The sequence below is a fragment of the Arvicanthis niloticus genome, chromosome 2 (assembly GCF_011762505.2).
Source record: "Arvicanthis niloticus isolate mArvNil1 chromosome 2, mArvNil1.pat.X, whole genome shotgun sequence".
Lineage (NCBI taxonomy): Eukaryota > Metazoa > Chordata > Mammalia > Rodentia > Muridae > Arvicanthis > Arvicanthis niloticus.
The window spans coordinates 120,658,120-120,672,648 of record NC_047659.1 but is presented as its reverse complement, the minus strand read 5'-3'; positions in this window follow the sequence as shown (position 1 = coordinate 120,672,648).

Genomic DNA, 14,529 nt, shown 5'->3' with positions numbered 1-14,529 from the left:
ACACCTCAGTGACAAAGACAGATACTACCTCAGAGTAAAAGGATGAAAAACAATTTTCCAAGCAAATGGTCCCAAGAAACAAGCTGGAGTAGCCATTCTAATAGCAAATAAAATCGACTTTCAACCAAAAGTAATCAAAAAAGATAAGGAAGGACACTTCATACTCATCAAAGGAAAAATCAACCAAGATGAACTCTCAATTCTGAACATCTATGCTCCAAATGCAAGGGCACCCACATACATAAAAGAAACCTTACTAAAGCTCAAAGTACACATTGCACCTCACACAATAATAGTGGGGGATTTCAACACCCCACTCTCAGCAATGGACAGATCATAGAAACAGAAACTAAACAGAGACACATTGAAATTAACAGAAGTTATGAACCAAATGGATTTAACAGGTATCTATATAAAACATTTCATCCTAAAACAAAAGAATATACCTTTTTCTCAGCACCTCGTGGTACCTTCTCCAAAACAGACCATTATAATTGGTCACAAAACAGGCTTCAACAGATACAAAAAGATTGATATAATCCCTTGCATCCTATCAGATCACCACAAACTAAGGCTGGTCTTTAATAATGACAAAACCAATGGAAAGCCCACATACACGTGGAAACTGAACAATGCTCTACTCAATGATGACTTGGTCAAGGAAGAAAGAAAGAAATTAAAGACTTTATAGAATTTAATGAAAATGAGGAAACATCATACCAAAACTTGTGAGACCCCATGAAAGCAGTGCTAAGAGGAAAACTCATAGCTGTAAGTGCCTATAAAAAGAAACTGGAGACAGCATACATTAACAACTTGAAAGCTCTAGAACAAAAAGAAAGCACACCCAAAAGCTCTAGAACAAAAAGAAGCAAATATACCCAAGAGGAGTAGACTGCAGGAAATAATCAAACTCAGGGCTGAAATCAACCAAGTAGAAACAGAAAGAACTATACAAAGAATCAACAAAAACAGGAGCTGGTTTTTTTTTTTTTTTTTTTGAGAAAATCAACAAGACAGATAAACCCTTAGCCAGACTAACCAAAGGGCACAGAGACAGTATCCAAATTAATAAAATCAGAACTGAAAAGGGAGACATAACAACAGAAACTGAGGAAATTCAAAAAAAAATCATCAGATCCTACTACAAAGGCCTGTACTCAGCAAAACTGGAAAATCTGGATGAAATGGTCAATTTTCTAGACAGATACCAGGTTCCAAAGTTAAATCAGGAGCAAATAAACCATCTAAACAGTCCCATAACCCCCAAAGAAATAGCAGCCGTCATTAAAAGTCTCCCCACCAAAAAAAGCCCAGGACCAGATGGTTTTAGTGCAGAATTCTAACAGACCTTCAAGGAAGACCTAATACCAATTCTCTTCAAACTATTCCACAAAATAGAAAGAGAAGAAACACTACCCAATTTGTTCCATGAATGTACAATCATGCTCATACCTAAACCTCACAAAGACCCAACAAAGAAAGAGAACTTCAGACAAATCTCCCTTATGAATATTGATGCAAAAATACTCAATAAAATTCTCGCAAACCAAATCCAAGAACACATCAAAACAATCATCCATCATGATCAAGTAGGCTTTATCCCAGGAATGCAGGGATGGTTCAATATTAGAAAATCCATCAATGTACTCCACTACATAAACAAACTCAAAGAAAAAAAAACCACATGATCATCTCACTAGATGCTGAGAAAGCATTTGACAAAATTCAACATCCCTTCATGGCAAAAGTCTTGGAAAGATCAGGAATTCAAGGCCCATACCTAAACATAGTAAAAGCAATATACAGCAAGCCAGTAGCCAACATCAAACTAAATGGAGAGTAACTTGAAGCAATCCCACTACAATCAGGGACTAGACAAGGCTGCCCACTCTCTCCCTACATATTCAATATAGTACTGGAAGTCCTAGGTAGAGCAATTAAACAACAAACAGAAGTCAAAGGGATACAAATAGGAAAGGAAGAAATCAAAATTTCATTATTTGCAGATGATAGTATACTTAAGTGACCCTAAAACTTCCACCAGAGAACTCCTAAATCTGATTTTAAAAAATTCAGAAAAGTGGCTGGTTATAAAATCAACTCAAACAAATCAGTAGCCTTCCTCTACCTGAAAGATAAACAGGCTGAAAAAGAAATTAGGGAAATGACACCCTTCACAATAATCACAAATAATATAAAATACCTTGGTGTGAAGCTAACCAAGCAAGTGAAAGGTCTGTATGATAAGAACTTCAAGTCTCTGAAGAAAGAAATTGAAGAAGATCTCAGGAGATGGAAAGATCCATGAAGCTAATGAATAAGGAAGACCAAAGTGTGGGTGCTTCCGTCCTTCTTAGAATGAGTAACAAAATACTCCTAGGAGCAAATATAAAGACAAAGTGTGAAAAACAAACTGAAGAAGGGGCCATCCAGAGACTGTCCCACCTGGGTATCCATCCCATGTGCAGTCACCAAAGGCAGATACTGTTGTTGATGCCAGGAAGTGCATGGTGACAGGAGCCTGATATAGCTGTCTCTTTAGAAGGCTCTGCCATACCCTGACATATACAGAGGAAAGTTCTGGAGTTAACTATTGAACTGATCATAGTGTTTTCAATGGAGCAGTTAGAGAGAAGACTGAAGGAGCTGAAGGGGTTTGCAGCTCCATGGAGAGAGCAATAATACCAACCAACCAGAGCTCCCAGGGTCTAAACTACCAGCTTGGGAGCACATAGGCATGGACCCATGACTCCAGTTGTATATGTAGGGGAAGATGGCCTTGTCGGGCATAAGTGGGAGAGGAGGTCATTGGTCACATGAAGGCTGGATGCCCCAGTGTGGGGGAATTCAAGGGCAGGGAGCTGGGAGTGGGAGTTTTGGTGGGGGCAAACCCTCACAGAAGCAGGAGGAGGAGTGATGGGATGGGGGAAATGGGGAAAGGGGATAACATCTGAAATGTAAATAAATAAAATATCCAATAAAAATGAAAAAAAGAATATACTGTATAAAATAATCTATTTTTAAATTGTGTACTCAGTTTGATCTAATTTGATCTCAACCCTGTACTATATCTAGGACTACAAATTTACTCTTGGCCAGTATCTCAAATATATGAAGAATGACTTTCAAGGCCAAAGGACAAGGGTTTTTATAAAGCACATTATTCTAGGATTTGAGGTGAGATATTCAGGAAGGGAAGCAAGCAAACTATCTGCCAGGAGCAATTGCAAAGATGTGATGCACTGTTTTCAGTGGTCCTGCTCTCGGGCCTATTAGGGCTTTGCTGAGGTGAGTCATGGCAGGTATGTTGTTGGTCAGCACATCTGTCCCACTCAGGATTTGCTCAATTCAAGAAGAGCAGTATTTCACTGATTACTTCATATGAAGATGCAGTTAAGCCTGTTAGATCAAACAAGAGTGTAATCAATTATGTGCTGCCTACAAAAAACACACAGTCTTCTAGGTGTCTGGTCTAGAGTTTCAGTTTCATCCCCACATATATCTTCCATAAGGCTGTGGTTATTCCTGTGTAAAAGGTAAGTAAGATGAGCAGAAATCAGAGCATGATTTCCTAAACATTATCTGCATTTCAGCCTTACAGCCAGGACAGAATTACTGGATAATCCCAACTTCTGACTGATGGAAAGATGTAGAACTAACTGTTTTAAGGTCTCTGACTGCCACCTGCCTGGCCAGTTTCTTTCTCCTCTTCTCAGCAAAATTAACTTTAATAACAATACAGCCCTTCCTGCTCATTCTTCCTTTGCTCAGTGTCTGTTGCTATAGCTTTTCAGAGTAGGTTTATTTATTTTTATTAATCATTCCATTGGTTTACATCTCAAATGATATTCCACTTCCTGGTTACCGCTCCACAAACCCTTTCTCCACATCTTCCTTCTCCCTCCCCTTTGCCTCTATGAGGGTGCTCCCTACCCACCCTCTTCAGCCCCACCATTACATCATCCTCCTACACTGGAGCATCAAATCACTACAGAACAAAGGGCCTCCCCTTCCAATGATATCAGAAAAGGCCATCCTTTGCTACATATGTTCTGGAGCCATGGATCCCTCCCTGAACACTCCTTGGGTGGTGGTCTAGTCACTGGGAGCACTGGGTAGTCCGGCCAGCTGACATTTTTCTTCCCATGGGGTTGCAATCCCACTCCCCTCCCCCAATCCTTCCACCAGCTCCCCACTACATTCCCAGAGCTCAGTCTGATGGATGGCTCAGAGCACCCACATCTGAATTGGTCAGTTAATGGCCAAACCTTCCAAAGAACAGCCACACCAGCTTCATGTGCTTTAAGTCTCTGCTTCACTTTTTTGTCCCTGTCTTTCCTTTGGACAGGAACATTTCTGGGTTAAAAACTTTGAGATGGGATATGGCCTCATCCCTCAACTAGGGGCCAGGCCCATCTACTGGAGGTGGTCTCTACAAGTTCTATCTCCCCTTCACTGCACATTTCTGCTAAAGTCATTCCCTTTGGGTCCTGGGAGCCTCTTGCTTTTCTGGCATCTGGGACCATCCAGTGGCTAACCCCAGTTCCTCATCCCCCATTGCTGCAACATATTTTTATTTGATTTCCTACCCTTTGACCTCTCTCCTATCCCCTCCAGTACCTGATACTGCTCCCTTATTTCCTCCCCTCCTCTCTCCCTCCCAGATTTTGCCTCCCTCCACCTCCCACAATCATCCTGTTCCCCTCTCAATGCAGGACTGAAGCATCAAGCACATTTTAAAACAATACAAGTCTTTTCAGTTTTTTCAAGACAGGGTTTCTCTGTGTAGCCCTGGCTGTCCCAGAACTCAGAAGACCAGGTTGGCCTTGACCTCAGAAATCTGCCTGCCTCTGCCTCCCAAGTGCTGGGACTAAAGGCGTTGCTACCACTGCCTGGCCAGGGCAGCAAGTCTTTTCACACAAGCTCTTCTTTCTGCTAGGTAGGATATTGTAGTGAGCTGCTGTTTCAGTGGCTGCACACGTGCGTTTTCCAACATGGCGCTGGCCGCATGGTTCCCCAGCAGTAAACAATCATTCTGCGCAGCTGCTAGGCAGAAAGAGCGCCAAGCCACTGGCCTATCCCGAGGCATAATATTGGGTAGTGAGCGAACAGCCATTCAGAAGTGAATACGTCACTCTAGGGTGTATTTAAGGGACCCTCTTCCGGTTTCTTGGGTCTTTCCGCTTTATCGTATGGAGCAGTAAAAAAGTTCCTCGTGGCAGTAAACCCGACTATCGCCTCCTGTCCTTATTCGCGGGCGAAAAGGGATTTTGGGGGCGCGCGTTACAGGATATAGCTGGATCTTATTGTCCATTATAACAGCCTGAAGTTTTTAATCTGCCTTCATATCACATCATTATTGATATAATTGATGATCATAAGCAAGAGTAGGAAAGGGAGGGATAAAATCTGCTAGAAGATTACCAAGGATGGCCCCACTTGGGGAAACATCATATCTGAAGGGAACCTGGTGAGGAAGTTGGCAAACAAACTGGAGAAGCAGAGGGGGATTGTAACCCTGTTAGAACAACAACATAGGCTGGCCTGACCACCCAGTTCTCCCAGAGACTAGACCACCAACCAAGGAGTGTACCTGGAGGGATCCATGGCTTCAGATACATATGTAGCAGAGGATGGCCTTGCCTGACAGCAATGGGAGGGGAGGGCCTTGGCCCCCAGGAGGTTTGATGCCTAAGAGTAGGGGGATGCTGGAACTGTGGGGTGGGAGAGTGTGGGTAGGTGGGTGGGTGGGTACTCTCAGACAGGCAAAGGAGAGGGGGGATGGGGGAAGTTGGTAGAGGGGTAACTGTGAAGTGGGATATCATGTGACGGGGTGGGGGTCAGTGGAGTGGTTAATGGGGAAGTGGGATATCATTTGACATGTAAAAGAATGGAATGATTAATAAAAACAAAAAAGTCTGCTAGAGCTGAAAATCCGCATGTAAGCTTTGACTCTCAAATGTAACTTTCAATAGCCTACTGCTGAGAGGACGCTGTGCTGATAATGTAAACTTGGATGAATCGGTTACTCTGTGTGTTGCATATATTATATGTGGTGACAGATAAAGATGTGGGAGAGGTCATTGTGTACAATGAAGGTCGGTTCACTAGTGTGGCCATCTGCTCTGAGATGTGAGTGTAGGAAGCCGCTGTTAGCAGTGGCTATACGTTTGCATTTCCAAGATGGCGCTGGCCTCGAGTCTTCTCCAGAAGTAAACAATTATCTGTGCAGCTGCTAGGCAGGAAGCGCGCCAAAGTCACTGCCAATCCCGAGGCATAATATTGGGTGGTGAGCGAACAGCCAATCAGAAGTGAATACGTCACTCTGGGCTGTATTTAAGCTAGGCCCCTTCCGGATCTCAGCCCTTCCGCCCTTCCACGTCCTTCCGCATTTTCCACGTGTGTGTCACAGAGTAAAAAGTCCTCGTTTTGCAGTAACTACCCAAATTGCCTCTCGCGTGTTTTCTCGTCCACGGGCGTGGGGCAACGCGGGAGGCGCGCGTTATATGTGAGTATTCCCTGGATTCCTAGATATGCCTGATTCTCTAGATCCCAGACTGACAGCAACAGGAAAGTAAAATAAGGTCAGCAGTCTACTTGTGTGGCCCATTCATACTTGTTTATATTTGTTTGTCATAGAATGGCACCAGAAGCAGCCTGAGTTGATGGGACATATGTTTTAATAATTTTATTATCTATCGATTTGTGTTTTGTGGTAGTCAATACTAGGATAGGCCTGACAGTAGAGTGTGTATTATGTATTGAGGACATAGGCTTTCCCATTACTGTTTACATATTTGTGATACATTGCTTATTTAATATACGTTCTAACTTTCTCATTTCTGAGGCTGGCAGGGAATCTCAGTTGATAAAGATGCTTGGCACTCAGCCTGGTGACAGAAATCTGATCTTTGGAAACCGTGTAAAGGAGGAAGGAAAAACAAGCTCCATAAAATTATCCTCCGACTTTAAGCATGTGTCATGGACCATGTGTGCCCTTGAATGTACTTGCCAACTAAACACAGTATGGACACCCAACTACACAGGATGTACACACACACACACACACACACAGAGAGAGAGAGAGAGAGAGAGAGAGAGAGAGAGAGAGAGAGAGAGCGAGAGAGAATCATCTCCTCTGTTGATGACTCCACAGATAAATGCCCCTGCCTCTAATCCAGATGACCTCAGTTCACACTGACTCTCACAAGTTGTCCTTTCACCTACACACACAAAACCCATTCAGCATGTGACCCACCACACAAAAATAGCGTGAATGTAAATTATAAATACATGAGTAAGTGAATAACAATTATGCTCTATTGCCAAAAGGGAAGAAAACAAAATGAAATGAAAAAGATTACTGCATGACACAGGCCAATCTGTTCACTGGTCAGCAGCAGAGCGGTTTGTTTACCTGTCATCAGATGGCATGATTTCCCCCTTGGTGCACCTCTGCAAGCTAATTTCCTTTTGAAAATAGACCCTTTCTGTCTCTACTCTCTGTGTACATTTCACATGGGGATACACTACTGTTACCATGGACAAGGTATGGAGAAATGGCTCAGGGCATTGGCTGTTCTTGCAGAAAACCTGGGTTCAATAAAAAGAACACACAACCATCTATAATGTCAGTGCCAATGGACACACTGCCATTTTCTAGTCTTGCAAGCACCTGGTAGTCAAGATAGTACATGAGTAAACATGCAAACACATACACATGAAACAAAAATATTTTTTTTCAAAAAGAAATGTAGGGTTCACTCTGTGTAGTTATTGTCTTCTGCGGAGCTCGGTAGGGTGGTCCCTGTCTACATTGCTTTGACCAGAATCTCAACTTTATAATTAAATCATAAATAAGAGATTTCTTCAGTTCCCTTTTCTTGTGTGATGGTCTTAGAAATTTACCTTCTATGTTTCCGAAAGTCCTGTGTCAGGGGTATTTTCTTTCATTGTTTTCTTTTTTGTGATTAACACAGAGTGCCCCTTCGTAGAAAAAGATTGACATGAAACTGGGTATAAAATTCAGACTGGCCCCAAGATCTTTGATAGGGTTTTTTTTTTCTCCCTTGGTGACACAGATATAGGTTAGATTAGAGCAGATTAAAAGTAGATGAAGGCAGGTTTATTAGGAAGCAGCTTTCCTGTGGGTTCAAAGATGTTACTGGAGAAGGAGAGTGAAGTTACACTTCAAGGCTAAAACAAGTGGGGGAGGCTATGTGTCTTGGAGTGGTGGTGACTTGTAAGGTAGGGGCTGGGATTATGTCCAAATATGGTCCAAAGGTGAACCCATGTGAGCACTCTGGGATGGGTTGCTAGAAACCCCATGGACTAGGAGTGATGATATGTTGGCCCAGAGTTTTCACCACCTGGGCAGGGAGTTTTCCCTGTGGGGGCAGGGCTGGGGAAGGAGTGCAAATGCAGTTTTGCAGCTTGTGCAGGGAATGAACAGGTGTCCCACCTAACACTTATGATCCTCCTGCCTCCTCGTTCTAAGTACTGGCATTACAGATGTGGGACACCAGTCTTAGTCCCTTAAAATGCGCTATAGTTTGTGCTGTGCTTTTCTACAGGATAAAACTGGAATGGACTTGCAGTCTTTTGTGTGAGACTTATCTTTTAGAGATACAACACAAATGACTATTTACCCCAGAGAGGGAGAACAGGACAGAACAAAGTATAGATAGCAACAAATTCCACCTGGGTGAACAATGGGTTTTATTGGGGTTACTTACAGAATTATAGGGGAAAGGTTACTTACAGAAGTAGAAATTATTCAAAGACAGAGGTATCTCCAAGGCCCCACCAAAGCACAGGTGAGATCTCACAAAAGCTGGGAAGTGGCAGCACACTCCACAGCCCAAAGACACCACAACAAGTTGGAGAGTGTTCTTTGAGGTAGCTCAGTTGGTTGGAGCATGTACTTTGAAGGGACTCAGTTGATCTGAATCTCTTCTAGTCAGTTCAGCTGCTTTCTGCTTCTGCTAGGCAGCTGATCTGAGAGTCTTTACAGCTTTCCCTGCCTGAAAGACTTGTTTAAAGCCTTGCCTCACTGAAGAAACCCTCAGCAGCCATTTTTGTTTACTCTTGAGAGGGGTGAATCTGGTCAGTTTCAGGGGCTTTCTGAAGCTACTTTAAGTTGGTTACCTTCTGGCTAAGGAGCTTCCCTGTAGGGTGTAATGGTTCAAACTCCTGGGAAACTGCTACACAGCACTCTACCCCTATCCTTCGGCTCTTACATTCTTTCCGCCACCTCTTCCGCAATGGTCCCTGAGCCTTGGAAGGGGTGGCAAACATATCCACATATGGCTAAGAATTAGGACACTGTATCGCGGCAACAGTCCCTTGATCTCAAGAGCTTCACTGGTGGTTGAGGTGATGCTGAGAACTTCGGCAATCTACGGCATTAAAAACACACTTGTTTAGAAGGCAGAGGTATCAACATCTGACAGGAATGTCTAATCCATCTAATGAAAGAATGGAAGCTATTCCCCATTGTGATCTATGAGCACCACATCTACAGGATTTTGTCCAGACTTACAGTATCAGATATGAACCCCCTCTTATGGAGTGAGCCTTAGTTCCAATCAGAAGGCGTTTGGAATTGCTATCATGTTAATCTAGCCATTACAAAATGAGAGGGACCTCCTGGCAGATTTGTCACTCATTTAAGCAGCAGGTACATGTTAGTGACATATCTCTACCAGCAACCTTAATGCCACCCTCTGACACTACGATTGCCTACCAGCAGGGTAGGTGTTTCCAGTTCAGTCCCAGCTTTGTTTCCTATGTCCTGCAGTCAAAGCATTGTCTTCAGCAAACAAGTCTTACTGTTTAGTTCTGGCATACAACCAGCATCAGTAGCAATAGAATCTATGGTTTGTGGGCCCTCAAGGGTTTCCATGACCAACAACTCTCAGGTAGGTTGACCATCCCTGGCACTAGGTTTTCATGTAGTTATCACATGCCTTCTGGGAGTATAGATTTTCATACAAGGAAAGTATCTTCTTTCTTTCAATTAACTGAGCCCTTTTAGGAATGTAGAGTAGACCGAATTACCCTTGTACCTGGGTGGCTCTCCAGTGGCTTGCCAAATCTGCAAAACACTCAAAGGTTAACCTTGTATCATCCATGTAACAAAATGTTTTCTGGAGGATGGGTAGGACAAAGCAGCCTCCTTAACTACTATCCCCTATCAAGTAGTGGGATTACAAAAGTGAACTTGTTGAAGCACTCAAGCTATCGGTTTCATCTGTTCTATTAAGAGAATGGTGATCCCAGAAGTTCACAACTAAGAAGATACTAAAGTTGAACACAAGCAAGATCTAAGGCAGCATGGAAATGTTCTATCCACTCGTATCAGTATCAGTTCCTCCACAGATCAAGGTGGGTATAAAAAGTGGACAGAAGCTGCTAATTAGCTCCCTGTAATGCTCACTCAGTCCCTCTGAGCTGTTATGTTTCTATATCCTGGAGCTCTTCTATGGAGCCCCCTACATTTGTCCATCCATGACCAGTTAAACTCTCTATGTCTGACTTGATGTGATTAGACATACTCAGGACCAAAGGGACACATGGCTGTGCTCTTGCCTGCTGCACCTGCTAGTTTCATATGTGTGGAGGTTGCTTGGTTAGGACTGTAGCTCTTTCTATAGCTTTAGCTTTCCCCATTCAACAAACTTCACTATTCCAGAGTTTAAAGCTGAGCAAACCATCTCTGTGCTTAGCATTAACCTTTCCTAGAAGGAAATAAACACTGCTTCATATTGGGGGATGTTTGCCTCTGACTTGATCATCCTCACTTGAATTAGTCCATCACAGATGCCAGCTGCCAACTATTCCTCAGGCTTTAAAGCATTCCAGGAATCATTTAGCACAAAATTTGGCGTTTCAGCAATGATTTGTTGGGTTTTTTTTCTTTTTTTAGGTGGATGGGGACTCCATATTGACACAAATCGAGCTACCTTTATCTTTGAGGAACACAGATAGACTTCTTGCTCTGGTTTTCCATATTTTTAGCTCATTTACAGTGCCCTCTCTCACATTCTATACCGTTCCTTGCTTGTTTATATCATCCAGATCAACAAAAGCCTTTTCTATTATATAAAGTCCTGCCCCACTAAACTGTGCAGCAAAGTTCTTAAAGTTCTGTACTAGTCTGGATCTGTCCACTGGATCAATCTTTTTTTTTATGAATCATGTGAATACAATTAACCTCTCCTAGTGAATTAAAGCCAAACACAGTGTCTCTTCTTCTGATTTCCCACAAAAGCTACTGTCCCTCTTTATTGGTCTTCTAGCCCCTGATACTTATGGGGACATGGACTGGAGTTAACCATGTGTTCCTAATGGATTTGATATGCCAATCCATTAATCAATGGTTTCCATCATACTGTCTCAGGTTACTTTTTTTTTTTTTTTTTTTTTTTGCCTTAAGGAAGAATGGAAAGTTACATTACTCAGTTTTCCTCCTTCCTCAGCACTCAGAAAGATTCCATTTGATTTCTATCTTTTCCTATAGCCCCCATGAGCCAGGTTGCACCAGGCTCTTTCATTCCTTGTTTAAAAGTCTTCCCTAATTCCAGCAGTTCAAGTGTCAAGTATTTTCTGATGACCCTAAGTTCTTATAAGGGACCAATGTTAAGGCCCCCAGATTTTCTCTCTTTTCCCACTAAAGCTTGAACATGAAGGGGATCTTTCATTGCAACTACTCCCACTCCACTGTCAGGTTTTTAACCAAACTTGCTGGCCAAACCAGAGGCTCAGATGGAGGATGTTAGTCACAGCTCCCTTTTCTTGGTTCAGTACTTTTTTACAAGATGATCTCTGCTTTGCTGTCATCTATCTCAAATGCACTTTCAGCTCCACAGAATAGAAACCAGATGAATTCCTCTGCTGCTTGTCACCAATATCTCAAGGTTGAAATTTTTCCCCTGAAACTTTTATTGTTTTGTGGACATCTCGATATTAGCTCTCACCTCAGGAATGCAACTTACAGAGACTGGATAAACATATATTCATTATCAACAAGTACCTCTTCACAAACTTGAATTATGTACAAATCCAAGATGTCAGCCTTAGAAACTCTCACAACCTAGACACAAGCATATCCTCCTAGGAAGGATCAATTTTATCTGGAAGCAAAGATCCTCAGGATCAGAGACCAGTTATAGAAGCCTTGGAAAACATCAGTCCATCCTCCATGGAAACAGACCCACAAGATCACATCTGAGGACTGTGCAAGGGTGTTTGTTGTACTGAATAACTTTCAATAGAGGTGTCCAGTAGACACAGTATAAAGTTATTTCCACTGACATTCTAAGACTTACAGTTGTTCTGTATTTCTTTTTTTACTATACAACTTCTACTTAAAATCAAAACAAACCCAAAAACTGAATAGCAATTTTTGTTCAGAATTTTATTTCTCCCCATCATGTCTACAAAATGAAGAAACTAATCAGCTATGGATATTAGAACCCACAAAGAGGCCCACAATCATATAAGCCATAAGAAATGTGAATGTGCCATGATAAAACAAAAACAAAAAAAACCCATCAGCCTCACAAGTAGTCCTGAGACAGGACTGTCAAAATCACATTAGAAATAATTTTAGTAGGATACAAAATCCAGGATATAAAAGATGCTTCAAAGCAATTTAAACATGACGATGTAAAGGCAACATATTTAATCATGCATATGAGGTCAACCTGGCAGTTCAAATTTGACCACAGTAGAGGATATGACTCTGTGTATTCTGTACAATAAACAGATGCAATTTCCCAACTGTCCTCTGCCTCTAAGGAGCTGAACCAATGCCTCTACCCTTCTCATTTTGTCTTTTACAAAAAGAACTTCCCTACCATAACCTACCCCTAGCACATAGGCCTCCCATCAGGAACACAACTTGAGGACAGACTTAGAGCATCATGGGTTCTAAGGATTTATTGTCAGCAAGAAAATCTCCACAAACTTAAATAGGAAAAATCTAAAATGTCATCACTGATAGCCTGAGAACCCAGACATAAGCATATCCTCCTAGGAAGTGTCAAGTGTCTCTTGGTGAAAGTACAAGTATAAGACTTTCAGCATCCCCTCATCATCAGGAAAACACACCCTCAGAAGCACCTCTCTGGAAGTGCCAGAGTGAGTCCTAGAGTGAATGTGGTGCCCTGGGGATTTAGTAGCACAAAGCATGAAAGGTTCCTATTGCCACGTCCATCCTTGGGGTGGTCCTCTATACTTCAGTGATGAGGCATGTCTCATTCAGAATGACAAAGAATTCCAACAAGAATTGGCAGAATTTATCCTGAATCTTGCATCCTGGATCAACTCTTCTCAGAGATAAAAATTCTATTAAATCAATTACTGACTTTGAATGGCACAAAAAGGTCCAGTCATTAATGTCCTAGAATACCTATAGCTGAGACATCAAGAAAACACATCACCAATGTCTTCACAAGGAATCCCAAGGTAAAAATTCCCAACCCATAATTTGAAAGCTTTTTTATGAAGTACTAAAAACAACATATCAAGCATGACTTAAACAAATTTAAGAACATGTAATGGCAATATATTTGATCAAGATTAAGAAATTTAACTTGTACATGTCAATTGACCTATGATGTTACCGGTTAAAAGAAATCCAGTACTCAATAGCAGAGCTCAAAGCCAGGAGTCTATCAAGAAACACACTTCACTGAGGTAAACTCAGGAAAATACAGGTGCAAATATGTGCTGGTAAATATAGATACCTTTTTAGGATGGACTGAGACTTTTCCCACTAAGCATGAGACTGTGAAGATGGTGACAAAAAAATACTAAAAGAAATTCTTCCAAGGTATGATTTTTCTAAGTTTATATGGCCAGAAAATGGATGTATATTGTGTCACAGATAAGTTAGAGATTAGTTAATATCCTGGGGATTAATTGAAAACTTCATTGTGCTTACAGACCCCAAAGTTCAGGACACATAGAGAAGATAAACAGAACCCTAGAAAAGTCATTAACTAAATTGACCTAAAAGACTGACAATGACTGGGTGACTCTTCTCCCCTTCATCCTAAGTAAAGTACAGAACTCCCCATACCAGATGGGACTCACCCCTTTTAAATTTATGTTTGGTTCACCTACTGACAGAAGTTATTACAGAAGCAGACAAATGCTAATTATTATGTGATTTTGAGGGTATCCAGTGGGTACACAAACATGTTTGGCTTAAACTTTGTGCTTCCCATAAAACAGGTCCACATCCAGAGCTCCACCAACTTTAGCCTGGAAATTGGGCCCTAGTTAACAGACACTGCCAGGGGCCACTAGAGCCTCAATGAAATTTCCCTGTGCTACAGAGTCACAATGTGGATGCACTGCATATCTATTTGCAGTTGAAGAACAGCCTGGACAGCATAAGAATTCAGCCTCAGAACTCACTTTTGTCTCCCACTGATGGGCCCCTACCTATGCCTCAGAGACACCACAAAAACATAGCCCTGTTACTGTTTTCATGAAGCATCAGGAAGTCCCATTATT